Source organism: Orbicella franksi, chromosome 4 (genome assembly GCF_964199315.1).
Source record: "Orbicella franksi chromosome 4, jaOrbFran1.1, whole genome shotgun sequence".
Classification (NCBI taxonomy): domain Eukaryota; kingdom Metazoa; phylum Cnidaria; class Anthozoa; order Scleractinia; family Merulinidae; genus Orbicella; species Orbicella franksi.
In genome coordinates, this window is record NC_138148.1 from 28,002,146 (window position 1) to 28,014,857 (window position 12,712).

The window sequence follows — 12,712 nt, forward strand, 5'->3', positions numbered from 1 at the left end:
TTTGTTTTTTTAGCGAAAAGTCTATGAGGCGTACATGAGCTGAGTTGAATATCACAGAAAACGAGGGCTAGTAGTTTAATTGTTTTAGGAGACACACTAAAGAATTACAGCACGAAACCTACACTTGTGTGCACTTTTTAAGCCGAAACTTAAGAATAATTTTCAGTTTCAAGAGCAGCGCGTGCGATCATTGTCTATCAACGATTATAGTTCACCACTAAATTTTCTCCGATTCTTATTGGTTTAAACTGATCACGTGACGCGATAGTATTGATTGGCGGAGAGACACTATTTGCCCTTCCCGTCCGAAGAAAATACACAGTTGAATAGCACTCGTCCGTGAAATTCTTCTGTACAGATTCTACACAAACGTGGGAACTGAACTAAACTCTCTCTCGTGCTATGCATCAGGCTATGATGATAGGCGTGTCACTTTGTCCATTTTCCCAATATGTTCCTTACTCTTCAGTGTTGTAATTCATTCCTTTTTAACTCGTGTTTGCGTTGGCAAGTTACGAAGTTGTAGTGGGTGATCAGACTATTCCTTGTTCATAGATGCATCCTCGTCTGATGAAGGCAGCCGTAATTTAACATCACTGGATAACAAATTTAAACGAACAACGTCCAACCCTAACGGCCAGACATCCTTTACACTTACGCTCGATGTTGGCAAGGCCAGACTGGCGGTTTTTCCTGTGAGTGAGGTAAGGCAGATCTAGGAAGCTGTTCTTGGATGAACCTTCATCGAACCAAAGAGAATAGTAAAGAGCACAAACACAACCATCCTTTTTACCCTTTAGTAGTTCGAAGCTCTCCTTTGTTATTCTACTCACTATAGTCCAGTGCAAAAGCGCAAACGCCTTAGAAACTAGCATGTGGAATCTCTTTGGTCAAAAGCTTATAACCTAACTTAGGACCTCCGGATCAAATCACCTCTGTTTCTCAGCAAGCTCAAGGAATGTTTTTTTTTTTTTTTAATTTATTTATTTATGTCGTACGATCCATCATTTCCGTTCTACGACTAACGCTTAGTAGGAAACACCTGGGTTGATTTACAGCACTCCAAAATCGCTGAACATAGAGTTTATTTTCTATTTTCCAGCTTCCAATAACAGTGCTGGGCAGCGGGACGCAATATTGCGTTCACCACTATTATCTACCTCACCACGAATTTCTACCGAAATTCCCCACGACCTGTTCCGGTCTGGCCTCCAAGCTCAGTCGGTAGAGCAACGGGGATCTAATCCGAAGGTCGCGCGTTCGAATCCCATCGAGCTCAAATAATTTTTCCTTAATTCGTTTGGTCACTCATTTCCTTGCTAAGTCTATCTTAACGCTGAGAAGGAAATACTTGCGTTGAATTCTAGCACTCCATATTACTTTAGAGCTAATCTTACACTTGTCAGCTGCTAATATCAGTGCTAATATCAGTGCTAATATCAGCCCAACAAAGCATTCGCAATTGCTGTATCCGGAATTCGTACAAAACCTTGATAGATGTATCAGGCTCTTATGCGGTAGTTTTTCACTTGAACTATGGCAACTCCTACTGAAGCTTCTGAAACATAATTTGGCGTTTTCCTGGTGTAAATAGAGCTAGTTTTCAATTGTTAACTCAAAATTATCAAAGTACCTTCGTATTTCCTTTGTATTTCACAAATATTTTACGATTATACTCTGAATTTTCTAGATTTTTCAAAGGGTTTTATTGTGACTGTTTTCTTTTCTTTCAGAGTTCCTCTCCAAGTGGAAGTTCCAGGGATTGTAGCTCATGTTCTGAAGAAGTATTAGGAGAAATAGCAGCTGAATTTAATGACATTATATTCTTTATAGCAGCTTGTTACAAAAGTCAAGTGGATCTGAGCTATCTGTGCCTTCAATCTCAAAAGGTCGCTTTCCAGCATGCACCAGTGGTCCCACAGAGTGCTCACGTGTCCATGGAGTCTGCATTCAGCGGAGCTGAGCTCCAGTCCACCCTCTACCGCACTGAATCGGGTGTGAGACAAGTTGACGGGAAGACGGGTGAACCGATGTTTGCATTTGCTATTAAAGTTTCAGGGGATACGTCGAAAAATAGTGAGGTACGAATGCAAATTGAACAAACAATTACCTAGCACCAACGTGAGGTTGTACTGCAGCTCACAGAAGTAGAGGGTCTCTGGGCTATTTTCTCTCGTGCTCTTCGCCCATGTAGTGAGCGCTTTTCCATAGTTAGAATAAGGATAAAGAAAACGTCCTATTGCCTTTGTAGTGACATGATTTTGAGGAATTTTTTTTGCCACCCTGAATTAAACATGTGCTTATATAGTCAAATTACATAATGATAAGCCATTCTCGGTATTGGACTGGAACTAGCTTGCAATGGAGATTAAAGCGGGGGAATATCTTAGATTAATGTCATTTGCATTTGAGAAGGTTCCCGGATTAGTCTCAGTTGCAAGCTAGTAATTCCAGTGCAATACTGAGAATACGAAAACGGTCTACTGAGGTGATGTGGTGTTACATGATTTTTTAAAGGAAATTCTATTTTCGCTGGGACTTCGCAGAAGCACTATTCGCCACAGAATGCTTGCTTCTAAACAGATGTGGCTCACTCGGGTATCAATTTAATGCTTCTTTATCCAAGTGTTGTGTTTGTTGTGTGATTTCAGTCAAACTGGGAAGCGTTTTTCACACCGTTTTAGACAAGTCTTGGTAGAACCACTAAATTGCTAGGTCTCTCTTAGCGGTTCTTGTTTATCCGTGCACAAGGATGGAACTAAAATTTGCCTCGCCAACATGTTGCCTTGAAAGGTCTTCTTGTTCAACAGTGGTGGGCTCAATCGACTGAGGGAAACAAAGAGAAGCGCATTTTTCCAAGGCAGTTGGTGCTCACTGGATCACTAAAAGTTTACGCTTTGCAAACACTCGCCTGGTTAAATGCGTGTGACTATTGATTTGTTATAAATCGGTCACCACTAGACCAGCATTTATTTTTGCAGGTGAGAGACTTCTTTGACGTGAAGGATGATCCAGTCCTTGGTTTCACTCTTCCAAAGGTTGTGACAGTGTTCCACACACATGTGCGGGAAGGGACCATTGACTATAGGTTTGTTGTTGGAATTTTTCCATACTCGACACTCTTCTATCGTGTTTGTTAGGTAGTTACTCAGGGTGCTTTCCATTAGACAAAAAAATTCCGAAACTTTCAAGGCATATATATTGAACGAAAACAACCTAGAAGAGTTTCCGAAAAATCTCAGAATTGCTGACTTTCAGAAATGGAACCATTCAATTCGGGGAGTAAAGTCACATGGAACTGAAATTCACGTTTATAAATTTTCGAATATTCGTGTATATCCTGCGAGGTTGTCCTCTTTTCCGTAAATTCCGGAATCGAAAATGCCCTCTATCATTCAACTGATCTGAGACACCACATGGATCTATCGAGCTACGTTATAACTATGTTTCTATAGGGGGGGGGGGGGAGGGGGGGGTTGGAGGGGCGAAGGGAGCGAGTCTTCAGGCGTTTCTCGAGCGGAGGAAGAATTAAGCGTAGGTAGAAAAGTCTTTCCTTTTAGCTTACCCTAAGGTGGTCACAAGTATAGTTTTATTTTTAGATTACATCAACTTAATTTTGATTCTGGTATTTGGTTTTGTGGAAGGATAGTTATAACGCGTGTATTTCTAAGGTCAGCGAAGAACCATCAGTTTGTCATTAATTCTAAACTTGAATGTGTCAGCCAGGACAATAGTTCATTTTCGTGTCATCGACCAATCGTCTTGATTTCGACGCAGTACAGTCGCTTGTACTTGTATTAGCTTGTGTTACGTTGCATATATGTTTTTCTGTAGCCCATGAGCCAGTGCAGTCGATGTTAGTAACGTGTTACTCTCTGCCTACAGGCCAATCCACCTTCCTTTACGTGTTCTTGTCACCATGGGAACGTTCAGTGTCTCAAATAACATCACGATTGAGTCTAATGTCTCTTTGCTGAGGTAGGTTCCACAAACGCTGACTGTGTACTGTGTTGGCGCCCAAACGTGTTACCTAGAACGCAAGAGAGCTAGCAGTGATGGTTTGATCTTGAAGAAAAGTGCTCACCAAAAACCAGCAAGCTTTTAGAAAGTGAGAATGACTAACGACGAGGAGTGTAGCCTCTTGTAAGCGTTCAGTTAGTTAGGGTGCAGTGCCAAAGACGGTTTGAGTAAAAAAGAGTGGCTTACTGCCAGGAGCGAAGAAACGCGTTCTCTGACTTTCTCGTGTCGTACTACTGCCCCACTTTTTTCTTGACAACGTCGCTCTGTAACCCAGCTAACCGAGAAAAGTCTTTAGAGCCTATGACGAGAATGAAAGTAGATTGCATTATGGAGAAACTTGAGAATGGGAGTCAGTAATTTTCCAGTGTGGCTCAGATTTCTTAGTGGGAATTCGCTTCCAAAATGCCAGTCTCGAGCACCTTCCCTGTGCAATCCCGGGCTGCTGGTCTTATTTTCCTATTTGACAATGACACTCGGAAAGTGTCCTCCAACCACTCTGAGTGGCTGTTGTCAAACAAGTTTCTTTCTTTTGGCAAACTGATATATTCTTTACAGGTACGTACTTTAGTTTTAGGTGAATTGCTTGAAACAACTTTTGTGTTTTCACTGACGAATTGGCTTCTAAACTGATTTTCTGGTTGGTTATTTGGCAGATTTATCATTGATGATGCGGCGTTATATCTCTCGTACAAATGCAGTGGTTCTGCAAATATTAGAAGTAAGTTCTATTAATTGATGCAAATGATTTATTTTCGTTGATGATTTATGATTCAGGTATTGTTTTTCTTCTAGATTATGTATGTGTTTTAGATCTTGGAATGTTTGAGCCGTCCCTTTTCACGTCTGATGGCAGTGAACAGGTAAGAACACCAAACAAATACATTGACGTTTTTCATGTAAATGAGTTCTTCCATTGAAGAAATAGTAAGCAGTGAGAATCTTCTTGTGTCCATGAGGAAGGAGAGACAATAACCCAAGTTCGATATATCAAAATTCCAACGTGCTACCGAGGGTTTCGGCCAAATTTCGACATTTTATCTCTATTTTCTTTGTATCAAGTCTCTTATGGGAATTACAAGACAAAGGAATCCTAGAAAAACTACAATTTTGGTCAGAAAGCGTCAGAGTCTTGCCAGAATTTTGAGAGATCAAACATGGGCTATTGACATTTCCAGGCTTACACTAGATATATAAAAGTAGGTTTTCAAACGTTTGGGAAGAATGCTAGGACCAAATTAGATCTAATCGCGATTTCCGATAACGAACCTTCAGGTCACTAGCTCAATTGTGAATAGCACGCAAATTCTCGAGTTACAAAGTGAACCAACGGTAACAATTGTTGTAAGAGCTCAGTTACGTTGGTACGCCTGGTTTGTACTTTATCATATGAATTCAAATTATTCTCGTTGAACGATGCATATCAATAATAATTTCGGGTTCCTTGAACTTCTTTAATTGGCTGAGAGTTTGCTGTTTCGTAGGAGAACAGTGTAGTGTCTTAATAGACATTGTGTTATTGAGTTACGAAGTCACAGAGAGGTATGCCGCTTCAACGTATTATTTAATTTAAAATGAACGAAAGTCAACGTAAAACACCGGCCAGCGTAAAATTTAAAGGCTCTCGTGACAAACATTAAGTTATTTTTAGACCCTGAATGAAAATAACACACATGAAACAAGCACACTGCTAAGAGTGAATCTTATCAGGGTTTCCTTCCGTTCATTTCCTGCAAGGGGAAAAATACAAACCGGGAGTGAACCGGGCAGGGGTTCTGGGACCTGTGTGACTACCGTGCTAGAGCTATCAATTGCACTCTTCACTGTCTGTGATTGTCTCGCTGGTCTTTCATAAGAAAATTGTAGAGCGTGCTAAAAAAAAACGTGGATAAGATTTACATAAGTATGAAAATTTATGAGTTTAGCTGGACATCCATTCATTATTAGTGTGTGTGTTCAAGGAATAAAACTTTTGCCAACCGGAGTAGTTAACAATGTCATTAGTGACAAATTCAAAATGGCAACGCGACTTGTTACTGTGTAAATATAAATAAAAAAATTGCTCGATTCTGATTGGCTGTGAGCAGTGCAGTTTAAGTGTAACACCAGTGCAAAAAGTGTAACACTAGTGAAAATTGCACATAGTAATTCTGGATTATGATTGGCTGAAAGATGATAGGAGATTTTCTAAGAAAATGATATCACGAAAAATGATGACGAAAATTTTGTGCGGTAACTTTGAAAAAAGGTTTTCTCGAATGAGAGAAAAATGGCTTCAAGAAAGATCTTCCGGCACTTCCTCAACGCGACTTTTTTCATGTTTATATTATTAATAAGTAATCATACGGTTTTTCTCGTTCAATTTGGAATTAATTTGCACTTGTAAGTTTTTCAAAAAGCTGAAATTGCACTCGCCGAAGCGGCCCGTGCAATTTCAGCTTTTTGAAAAACTCACTCGTGCAAACTGAAAAACTGTAACTGAGGTCACAGGTTTTTCACTATACGGACCTCTCTGCCGGCAAATAGCAAATATAATTTCAATGAATATCTTGTATTATAGTCCATCAAATATTGTCGCTCGCACGAGATTGGTCTAAACCCGTCACGCGACTGAATATTAAGAATATTCAAGTGATGTTTCCCAATTTTCAGATCGGGCGTATTCAGCGAAAAATATTTGAAGGACGATCAACGCAATAGCCTCCATTTGGCGTTTAAAATATGCTCCGATATTTGTCCTTGTAACTTACCTGTTCCTTGGAGCTCACAGTTTTCGTGGAGCTTTACTCGAGGAAACTGTTCACTTCTCGTAGTAGATAATGTCCGCGGAAAAATATCGTAGCTTATAATCCATCAAATATTTTCGCTCGCGCGCGATTGGTCTAAACACGTCACGTGACCGAATATTCCTCAGCTAAAACTCGGGAATATCCGAGAATATTCCCCAATTTTCAAAACTGCGTGTGTTGTGAAAAATATATGAAGGATAATAAACACAATAGCCTCCATTTGGCGCAAAAATATATGCACGGATATTTGTCCTTGGACATTATCTGTTCCTTGAAGCTCACAGTTTTACCCTCTCGGAAAACTGTTCGCTTCTCGAAACAGATAATATCCGCGGACAAATATCCGTGCATATTTTCGCGTAAAATTGAGGCTATTGTTTCTATATATATCCAAGGAGTCCACGCACTAGTCAACAGATTTTTTGGTAACTTTGTCCGCAAGGCAAGCTTCGACCGTCTAAAGAGGATCATTGACAGTTTTGGCATCTCATTTAAAATGAACTGAGAAAATCAGTTATGGTCGTCGTTAATAGAGGGTCACCATTTAACAGAGGGCCACTCGATAGAGGTCTGACTGTAAGAGCTGAATTAAAACATACCTTGTTAAATATATGAACCAAAATAAACTGAACTTGAAAATAAACACCTCTTTTTGTTTGCTCATCGCTATGTTTTTTGTTTTTTTTTCAGGTTCTCGATGGTAGGATCAACCGCAACACAGTTGTCTATCACCGTCTAAATCCACCATTTAAACCCAAATTCAAATGGTAAAATTGAGGCCTTACACTACTGTAAAATGATATTAAAATCGTTTAACAAATCCAAGGTTTCGCCGATCTACGGCATCATCAGCGATAAGAAAAAATATTCCGCGTAAGGCTTATATACAGATGTAAAGTAAAAAAGTGTGAAAAGGGAAAGAACGTGGGGAGTGAAATGCATGAGATAAATAATAAGGTACAAATATGAATAAAAACGAATGACATGATCTAATGAGCGAGTGTCAAAATACATAGAGTCTCTAGATATGTGAAAATAATTATTAGAATAAAAGGTCGGCGAATTCGCTGCATTCCTCTCGGGAGTTGAGGGCAGATTTGTAGTTTCGTATGTAAAACGCTTCGAACAGTCGTAGATTTGCGGGGTCGTTTTCTAGTACAATGGTCTTGATTTCGATGCCTTTGTGGACTTTGTTTTGGCACTTTGAAATGTGTTTCTTCACGGAGGAGTTGTCATTGTTCAGGTGTTCTCTTACAGAGGGATTTCCTTTAATGTGTTCACTTGTTTAACAATGTAATGCACCATCTGATGGTGTAATCACTACTAATTAACACTACTAATTAACCCGGCTACGGGTCAATAGCCCATGAGGCGAAGCCGAATGGGCTATTGACCCGTGGCCCTTGAGGGCGAAGGGTCTAATTGTTTTAGTATCACCCAACTAGTGGGACAGAAAAGGTAATAATAAAGTAAGCAAATGCAAGTTGAAGAAATATTTATCTGGGAATAAAACGAAAGAAAGCGTCACGCTCGATGGCGCCAATTTCGCTACTCGATGACTATTACTAATAGTCCCTAGTAGCGTAGCCAATCAAAATGCAGGATTTGCATTAGTCCACTAGTTGGGTGATACTAATCTACTTTAATTCTCAAATGTACTTTTGTCAGATGTAAGTTTCCAAACGTTTTAATCTTTTTTACAGATGCGTAACCTCTTGCAATAGAAGGATATGACACTTAAACAGCAAGTGTGATGCGACATTGACCAATAAACGTTAGCTGAGTACTCGATGGGACTACCGTGTAACACGAAATTTTCGCTGGTTCTAGTTTTTGCCAATTTTGCGGTTTTTCCATGATCCACAAAAAAAATGTTCCCACAAAAATAACGTTCCCGCAAAATTTTTCCTCGCAAAAATTTACTCCACCGGCGAAATTGTACATAGAAACCTCACATGCACAATGTTCCTGATGCCTTTAATTTAAAATGTATCTTCAAATGAAACTGATGAAATTGTCCATGGTTCACCACAGGTGTAGCTGTTAAAATAACTACAATAATGGGACAAGACGTAATCGTAATAGAGTAACTGATTGCATTGCCGTGCTGGGTAATATAAATAAGCTGACTATGTCATATTTCAAGGAAACGCGACTTCCTGAAAATTGAAAAAAATCGATACCCAACTGGAAACACCAGTCTTACCCAATCTCAAAAAAACTCCCGCAAAACTTTGTGCCACACGGTATCTTGTAAACTTCTCTGTCCCGTTATTAAATTGTTGGTAAATTACGACCTAATCAAGACTGATGCCGTGTTTTCACGAGAAAGGTTTACTACGGTTACTGCTCACCGAGGTTTCGTAACTAAACCACAGTTATTAGAGAAGCTGTTTACACGAAATTAATTAACTACAGTAGGGCGCATACAACGGACGGTTTGAGGTATTCTAGGAAAGCAAGTGCTGCAATGTTGCTCAGAAACTATTGGGAAATTATAAAATTTGATTTTACTCCAATGCCGAACGCAGGTCGTTGTCAATTTGCTTGCGGTGATGTCGAGCTAAACTCTCCTTAAGTGTAAAGCTTTGTAGATGAATAGTGGAAAGAAAATTTTGATACCTCGCTGAGCCTCTTCCCTCAAAAAACCTGAAACGGCATCTGCCACGGAGCCCGGGCTTCGTAAATGTTTACCGGTACTTTTTCTTATTCGGGGCCGCTTTAAATTCCAATATGTACTTTTCTTCTCCATATACCTCGATTATGATTTTTTTTTCTCTCTAATTGTGGTAGGTCTTCTTCTAGTTGCGCCTGTCTGTACACTGCTACTAAGCTACTGAGATTCTAACAGAAACGAAACGCTTAGGCACCTGGCAATGAAAGGGAAACAGCAGTCCGGGATTTCTATGCCTAAACATGAGTTTATTTAGCTTTTTTGCCCGTTGACTTGAAACCTACTTACATTAGGAGGAATCTTTGTCTATTTTCGTTGGGTGCCCCTGTATTTTTCTCTTCTTTACGCGCTGCACGCGCGAACACTCGCTGCCAAGATATCGCGGCAACGTCTGCTTTTCCTCGGTTACCGTCGGTTACTGAGCTAAACCATGTCTGATGAGGCATTTACCGAGGTTTGCTACTGTGTTTACACGATTAAAAATTTCACCTCAGTAAAGTTAAAACAAAACCAAGGTAAAAGTTTTCTCGTGAACGTGACGATACAATACTTTGAAACCTACCAAATTTAGTTTAATTGCTTAAAACCCAAAAATGAGCCTGGTGACTTCCATTTTTATTATCGAATTGAGATTAGCTTGTTAAAATGACACTTTTTGTCAAGGTTAAATACATTTTGGGAAAGGGGTTAAGAGTGCAGTCTGGCACTTTAATTTTTCGACAATTTCAGTTGGCTCTGAGACTGCTCCACTTTTTTCGCTATCTGAAATAAAATAGTCGTGTTGTAAATGTGGTGGAATACGGTCTCTTTTGTATAATATGCAGTATTACATCTTATACTCAAAAGGACAAACTGTTCTTATCGAGCAGAGCAATTAATACATGTAGAACTGTTTCGCGAAAGTTTTTCCTACAGAAACGTAAAAGCACACTCGACAATGCCAGTGTTTCAGCACGATAGGAGAAAAAAATATATGAATACATGTCTTCGTTAACGTTTTTTTTTTTTTCGCTAAAACACACAAAGGTTCGGTCAACAAGCGCCAATATATATGGGTTATTGACCAAGTGTGAGGTCAAGATGGCTGGATATTGGCCAAGTTCTTTTTTTGCGTGTTTATGGACCGAGACTGAGTAGAGGTCCATAAACTCGCAAAAAAAGAACGAGGCCAATATCCAGCCATCTTGGTCGAACAAGCTTGGTCAATAAAGGATTTATTATATGGCTTTCGGGAAAATTTTTCTTGCGGGACATGGCGGGTAGTCCCGAGCGGGCAAGATAGCTCCATCTTGCCCGCTCGGGTAGCCAATGACAGCGCAGGATTTGATTCATCTTGCCCGCTCACGGAGCTAGCCATATAATAAAGCACAATCTTTCGGCATTGTCGCGAACGTTTTTGCTTTGCAACCTTTCACGAGACAGCTGTAAACAAGCACCCAGGACCCGCGGCACCTACAAGTAATGTTCACGAGTCAACGTATCTTTATATCGTAGAAATAAGTTTAGCACCCACTAAAATAGTGTTACCGCTGACCGCATGTGGTGCAAATAGATGGATAGATACAAGTTTATTAGGGAGCTCAAAAAAACCACGACGACGACGGCAACGAGAACGTCACTAAACAAAAGCGGTTTAATGAGCAAAACAATAGCTGTGCACGTGCGTTATAAATCTTTGTACATTTCTTTGCCGTCCTCCGCAAAGCAACAACGTGAAATGACCAAGTTCTGTGTCGTCTACGGAACGTGGGCGACGACGGCTAAGTTTTCGTATTTTCATTTGGAATTGAACGCCGTCGTTGTATATTTGGCTTAAGGACGTTTTTCGAGCCATTGGCGTACCGAACAGATCTAGGTAAAGGTAAAGTCTGCATACGAGCCAACTGGCTCATCAAGCCGGAGCTTATCCCGGTTTCAGTAGCATGAAGCGACTAGGAGTATTCCTACTCCCCCCTGGATGGGATGCTAGTCCATCGGGTGTTTGGAAAACCCGAATAGCGAATAGCGAATAGTCGCGAATAGCGAATAGTCCCGAATAGTGCGAATAGTCTCGAATAGAGCGAATAGTGGCGAACAGTCGCGAAAAGTGGCGAATAGTGACGATATAGTCGTCAGTAGTCACCGCTTTAGGTCTAATATCCTACGTTAATTAATTATCCAAATAAGCAACAGAATTTCAGTGAATTTATTACCATTTCTTCTCCGGACTCAGGCTCGGGCCGTCCATCGCCAACATTAAGAAAACAGAAAACACAAGGATAACCTAATTAAGACGTATTTACGCTTTTGGAGCGGTTAAAACAAGAAATTACGTTTAGAAACACTTTTGGTCTTGATAAGGGAAAATCCCGTCTTACGTTGCTGCGAGGTTGACTGCGAGATACTGGGTACCCTATTTGCTTCGATTTGCCACTAATTTGCCACTATTCGCCACTATTCGCCACTATTCGCCACTATTCGCCACTATTCGAGACTGTTCGCCACTATTCGCACTATTCGAGACTATTCGTACTATTCGCTGTTCGCTATTTGGGACTATTCGTTGTTCGGTTTTCGCGACTACTCGCTATTCGTTTTTCGGGTTTTCCAGACACACTAATCCATCGCAGGGTTGCTTTAAGCATTAAATTCGCCGGTACCCATTTATACACCTGGATGTGGAGAGGCATCGCGAGAGTAAAGTGTCTTGCCCAAGAACACAACGCAATGACCCTAGTCAGGGCTGGAACCCGGATCGCTCGCTCCGGAGTCAAGAGCACTAACCATGTGGCCACCGCGCCTCCTACGACAATCGCGAATTTCGCTTGTAACTCATTTTTCACTAGGCATCGTCCTCGGCATTGTCGATCGCGACGTCGTTTCTTAAACTCCCTGTTAGAATGAATGGCTCCAGCGGCTATTGTGACGTCTACCCAGGAAGGTTAAATATCTCACGTCATTTCTTTCAGGAAGTAGACTGTTCACAGCCTCTCTATTTACGCACGCGAAAGAAAAAGCGAGCGGGAAGCACGCGGGGGTCGGGGGTGGGGTTTGCGAGCGAGGCGAGCAAGAAGAATAGAGAGGCTCCTCCCCCTGTTATCGCCTTGTTACTTACAGCTCCACCACTTGACCAATTAACGAAATCGGACCAATAAAATTTGAGCGGTAAATTGCTTGTTTAATTGATTACAAGTAACAGTTTGCAAACAACATCACGTACGTTTGTTCGTGTGTCGAGAATATCGTCTCAGAC

At 40.7% G+C, this 12,712-nt stretch overlaps 1 pseudogene; it reads left to right on the forward strand.

The window, feature by feature from the left end:
* The window catches only part of LOC145484529 (autophagy-related protein 2 homolog B-like), a 41,914-nt pseudogene that overhangs the window by 18,302 nt on the left and 10,900 nt on the right, over positions 1 to 12,712 (forward strand).